The sequence below is a fragment of the Prionailurus bengalensis genome, chromosome F2 (genome assembly GCF_016509475.1).
Source record: "Prionailurus bengalensis isolate Pbe53 chromosome F2, Fcat_Pben_1.1_paternal_pri, whole genome shotgun sequence".
NCBI lineage: Eukaryota > Metazoa > Chordata > Mammalia > Carnivora > Felidae > Prionailurus > Prionailurus bengalensis.
Window position 1 is genome coordinate 40,827,592 of NC_057353.1, and position 6,000 is coordinate 40,833,591.

Genomic DNA, 6,000 nt, shown 5'->3' on the forward strand with positions numbered 1-6,000 from the left:
CTTGGATTAATCTCCCACCAACAGGCACCCTCACATCTAGCGTCCCTCAAATGTCTCCTTCCCAAGGAGGCCATACAGTCTACTCTGATTAAAGTGTCAACCTCCACTCCCACCTCCAAAGGAGGGTATAGCCAGGTCAAGACCACATGGACTTTTCTCCTTCAACGTGGTGGCTTCCCTGACCTTGAAAGAGCATGGTGATCCTCTTTGCTTTTGTGAATATTAAAATGCCACCACACCCCTCCAGCATTAACGCAAGCGGATTTAGAGCCTCTATTTCAAAACCCATTTAGTAGGGGAAGAAACACAAAAAAAGAAACCATTCCCGAGGTTGTTAGGGTCTGCTCTGAGGCCCACAAGCCCCTCCCAATGCTATGGCGTCTGCTTCATGATCAAAGTCCCGCAATTAGGGTGCATGTGGGAATCACCTGCAGAGTGTTGAAAAACCACTGATTCCTGGCCGTAAGTCTGAGGTTGGGGGAAGCCTGGGCACCAGGGTTTTTTAAACTCCCCAAGTAATCAAATGTGCAGCCAAGATTAAGAACCACAGACCTACTGATTAAAAAGTGCTGATGTGACTCTTAGAAATCATTGGCTCTTCTGAGGTAGGCCTGTGCATTTTTTCAAAGCACGCCAGGGGTTTCTAGTGTGTGGCCACAGTGGGGAGAATCATCGTTTTGACCAGTGGTTCTCAAAGTGCGGTCCCCAGTCCCGCAGCGTCAGCACCACCACCCGGAAACTTGTTAAAAATGCAAATTCTCCGGCCCCACCCCAGGCAGACTGGCTCAAACTTCCATCGGTGGTGGAAAACATGTTTAGCGGGGGAGGCACACCGTATGTATTTACAAACTGCCACACACGTTGTCTATGCTTTCCTATAAATAGAAATACGGGGGACTCCATCTAGATTCCGCCTTCCTCTTTTGCACTGAAGAGACGTGCTTCATCATTGACGACAGGTGAAGGGAGGTTTGGCAGGAGGCAGATTTGTTGCCCACCCACAGACAAGTGAAGGGCTGGGGGGAAGGCAAGAGGAGAATTGAGGGAAAGTGTAAGTGCAGAGGTCTGTGCGTTTGGGGTGGGTTTCCTGCTTGTATCGTTTTCCAGTTCTGGAACGTTTCATCTGCCAAGCCCGTCTAAACATTTAAGCGCACCTGGCGTTTTTAAGTTTTTAGTGTCAAACTGATTTTCTCGGAGCTCAAGCCAGACTTTCCTGGTAACCAGGCAACCTTTCTAAACCATGGGTAACAAGAGATTCCAGCCAATGTGTCAAAGCCTGGTTTGGGTCTATCTTTTGCATTAGTACCTTTTGAGACACTTTGGTAAAAGCTGAAGGAGGAACATGAGAGAAGAAGCTACAGAGAATACCCGTGGGGAAAAGCCAGGTACCGCTATAAAAGCCAAGCTGACCTGGGGCCCACCTCCGTGAGAGCCCCATGTAAGGAGGAGGTTGGGGTGGGGGGAAGGAGCCAGAAACTCTGCACAGGACCCTGGTCTCTCCCTTCCTCTATATGATACATATGCGAAGGGGACAAGTCAACAAGAGTGACTTCCAGGATAAAATGGACTAAATTGTGTTAAGATACATCCCAAATCTCATGTTTCACAAAATCACAGTTAAGGAAAAAATGGTGTTGATGCCCCTTTAGGGATATCAACCCCGCACTGCCCCCCGCCTCCCCCCCCCCCGGCCGCCTTGAAGGACTGCTCAAAGACATTTTACAAAGCAAAGCCCATTAAAAGGGATTTTGACACGAGGAGCTTGAGCTTTGATGATTGTGCCTGAAAACAGTTCTTGAGCCACATTGGTGCATGGGGCTCCCTGATCATCAGTGAGAAGGCTGAGCCGAGACCACAGAGCCTTCTGTTGTCAGAGACACAGCTGTCTTCACAGAGAAGTTCCTGCCTTTCCGTGGGTGGGGGAACACGGTCACCTGAGAAATTCCTTCAAATGCAGGTTCTTGGGTCCCTGCCTCAAAGATACTGGTTCAGGAGGCATAGGTTAAGACTTCAGCCTCCACATTTAAAGAAATTTCCCACTGATATTGATGCTGATGGTTTGAAGACCTCCTTTTGAGAAGCACTGCTTTATGTGAGTTCTACAGAATTGGCCCCAAACAGAGGATTACCTAATTTATTGCTATTTTGTTGGTGGCCTCCAAGCCATGCCAGTGGGGGATAAAATAGGAGAATCAACATGGGACCATCATCATCTTCGTCACCATCAGGGTCTCTGGTTCTAGCATTTATTTCCCTCTGTGCTGGAGCCTTCCTCGAGCTCCCAGGAGTCCTGGAGAGGGTCTCCTCATCTACCTGAGATGATCCATCTGATGTACCTGAGGTCTGCACGTCCTTGTTCCTATTCTGCTCCCTGCAGGGACACAACCCTGGGAGACACCTAAAGGCCATCACAGGCACGGTGTCAAGGTATGGGTGGCCATCTGTCTCCAACATTGACACTGAAGCACGGTTTATGTTGGAGAATCTCTAAATCTTCCAGTTTTCATTGGTGACCCTGCTGTGCCCAAGGCCAGAGGTGCTACTGCTGACCCCTAGCATGAAGAATGCCAGCCCTGGAGCTGGCAAGGCCCAGGAAAGCCTCCAGCAGCTCTGCAGAAGGGGCTGGAAATCCTTCACCCACCTTGGTGACTCTGACCCAGGATAGGAGCGCAAAGATCCACAAGGTAGAGCAGAGGCAGAAAGAGCTACAGGCTTGATCTTATGCCGGTTACCCAAGCGGATGGGGCAGATCCATTCTAAGGAGACTTTGCTTTGTCAAAGAGAATATATGAAGGCCAGACCTTCCTGTTCCTGTTGCTTCAAAGAGAGGCTAATCTGCTCCGCCTTATAAAGTAAAAGGAGTAGAGGGAGATTGAGGCCAGCAACACTGTTTGCTTTGTGCCGGGTGATTACCCCCGCGATTTCACTGAGTTCTCCCAACATGCCTATGACAGAGCACCTGTTTTTCCATATACTTGCCAACAGCTGGTATTTTGAGACTTATGTTTGCCAGTCTGATAGGTATGAAATGGAGGTGGTGGTTGGTACTTCTCCAATTGCTAATAAGGTGAGCTCTTTTTGGAGTTTGATTGTTGTTATTGTTTTTTAGTATTTCCTTCTCTGGGAAGAATATTATGTTTTTACTTCTAGCTTCTCCTGTACTTGGTGATCACTGACTTTTGGTTTTCCCCAGCCAGTCCAGGAGGAGAGGGAAGGGGGCAAGGTGGGGATATTTCTAGACTTTAGGGAGAGAGAAAATTGGCAATGGACCCCTGTTCTGAGAGAACAGGCTGGAACATCATGGTGATGGGCTAGGGCCAGAGGAAGGTCTCTGTCAGGAAACTGTCTTGGGCAGATTTGACCTAGGGCTTTAGGGAAAATGATGCCTCAGGTCCAACCATGTTCTTTACTTAATAATGTAATTCCATTATTACCAAAGACTTCAGATAGTTTTATGAACATGTTTGGAAGAAATGGTATGGCATGGAGAGGCTGTGGGCCCGCTGGAGGTGGTGTAGAGAAAAACCAGAGCACAATTTTGGTATAAGTGGTGAGAGGCACCCCCCCACCAGGATGTGTTAATGGCCCTAACCCCTGGGACTGCCAGCACTATTAGGTAGTATACAGGACATCCCACTGACAAGGCAGAGTCGGTGCATGATGCCCAAAGGAAGGCCACCCATCCAGTAGGTCACCAGGACAAAGAAACACATGGTTATATGGGTGAAAGGTAGAGTTCACAAACAGATGTAACCTTTGAATCACCCTTCCCCTGACTTACCAGACAAAGTTTGCCTTCTGTCTCTGCCTGTAGGAGCAGATCCTTTTCCAAGTGGGGCCTCAGTCCCTCAAGCAGGCCAGGTCAGAGTCTCCAGACAGGCCTGGACATGTCTGAATCCCAGCAGTGAAACAGCTTCAGCAAAAGTAGGATGTTCACTATAGGTTTTGCTTTTAGTATATGTCCTTTTTAAGAAAAAAAAAAAAAAGTGAGGCAGAATTCACAGAATATAAAATCAGCCGTTTTAAAGAATGTGATTCAGTAGCATTTAGTACCTTCACAGCATTGTGCAACTATCACTACTGTCTAGTTCTAAGACATTTTATTCATTTCAAATAGACTTTATATCCAAGAGTAGTTTTTTTAAGGTTTATTTCCTTATTTTGAGAGAGAGAGAGAGCATGCGCATGGGTGAATATGAGCAGAGGAAGGGCAGAGAGAGAAGGAGAGAGAGAATCCCAAGCAGGGTCCATGCTCAGCACACAGCCCGACAGGGGGCTCGATCCCACAAACCGTGAGATCATGACCTGAGCCAAAATCAAGAGTCAGATGCTCAAGTAAGCCACCCAGGCACCCCTCTCGATCAATTTTAAGTTTGCATCAAAATTGAGCAGAAACCGCAGAATTCCCATATACCCCCTGCCCCCACACATGCACAACCTCCCCAACTACCATCATCCCTTGCCAGAGTGGTACATTTGCTTCAACCCATGAACCTACGTGGACACATCGTTATCACCCAGAGTCCATGGTTTGCATTAGGGTTCGCTCTTGGCAAATTGCAAAGTAATCAGGAGCCAGGGGACAGACTTACACAGAGAAGGTGTAAAACAAAGAAAGGAAAGTATTTGATTGGCTATGGCTTAAAGCTGTAGCTGGCTATTTGTGATTGGTTGTCCTTAAGCTTTGATTTCATAAACTTAAGACATTTACAGGCTTAGATTTTGTTTTGCTTACTTAGGCCATCGTGGCATTACAGCCACCTCAGTCTAATGGCTCCTCGTTTAATTAACACCCCTAACTCCCAACAACCACTGATTTTTTTAATGTTTATTTATTTATTTGGGGGAAGGGGTGGGAGTGACAGAGAGAAGGAGAGAGAATCCTAAGCAATCTTGGTGCTGTCAGCACAGAACCTGACATAGGCCTTGAACTCATGAACCATGAGATCGTGGCCTGAGCTGAAATCAAGAGTCAGATGCTTAACCAACTGAGCTACCCAGGCGCCCCATGATTTTTTACTACCTCCATAGATTTGCCCTTTTCAGAATGTCATCCAGTTGACATCTTACAGTATGTGGCCTTCTCAGACTGGTTGTTTTCACTGAGTAATATGCACGTGAGTTTCCTCCATGTCTTTTCATAGCTTGACAGCTCATTTCTTTTTAGTGCTGAATAACATCCCATTATTTAGATGTACCAGTTAATCCATTGAGAGGCTGACTACAAATGGGAAATATATAAAAACAGACCAGACCATATATAAAAAAAGAATTTTGGCCCACAATCTACTGTAACCTACCCAAGAAGCCAACCTCTATATCTACAATAAATAACCTAGGAAGCCAGCCTGCTATGATAGACTTGGGGAAGCTATCTTCAAAGACCATCTACAGAGTGAAACCATAACTTCTGTAACAATCTTCCCAAAGTGGCTAGGACTTACAATGACAGTTTCCCTAATTTTTGTCCCTGCTTCCAATTTAGGACAGAAAATGCCAAATATGCACCCATCACCAATCACACAGGTTGGTTTTCTTTTATTTACACACTTTTCACTTACTGAAGGACATCTTGGTTGCTTCCAAGTTGTGGCAATTAAGAATAAAGCTATTATAAATATCTATGTGCAGATTTTTGTGTAGACATAAATGTTCGGCTCCTTTGGGCAAATACCAAGGAGGATGATTGTTTGATTGTATGGTAAGAGTATGTTTAGTTCTTTTAAGAAACCATCAAACTGTCTTCCAAAGTGGCTGTACCATTTTGCATTCCCACGGATGATGAATGAGCGTTCCTGTTGCTCCACATCCTCACCAGCATTTAGTGTTGTCGGTGTCCTGGATTTTGGCCATCCTAAAAGATGTTGTTGTTGTCATTGTTGGCTTTTTTTGTTTTGTTTTGAGAGACACTACTGACTTCTGTAGTGAGATATGTGTTCAAATCTTTTGCCCATTTTTAAGATCATGTTGGTTATTTTTTTACTGTTGAATTTTAAGTGT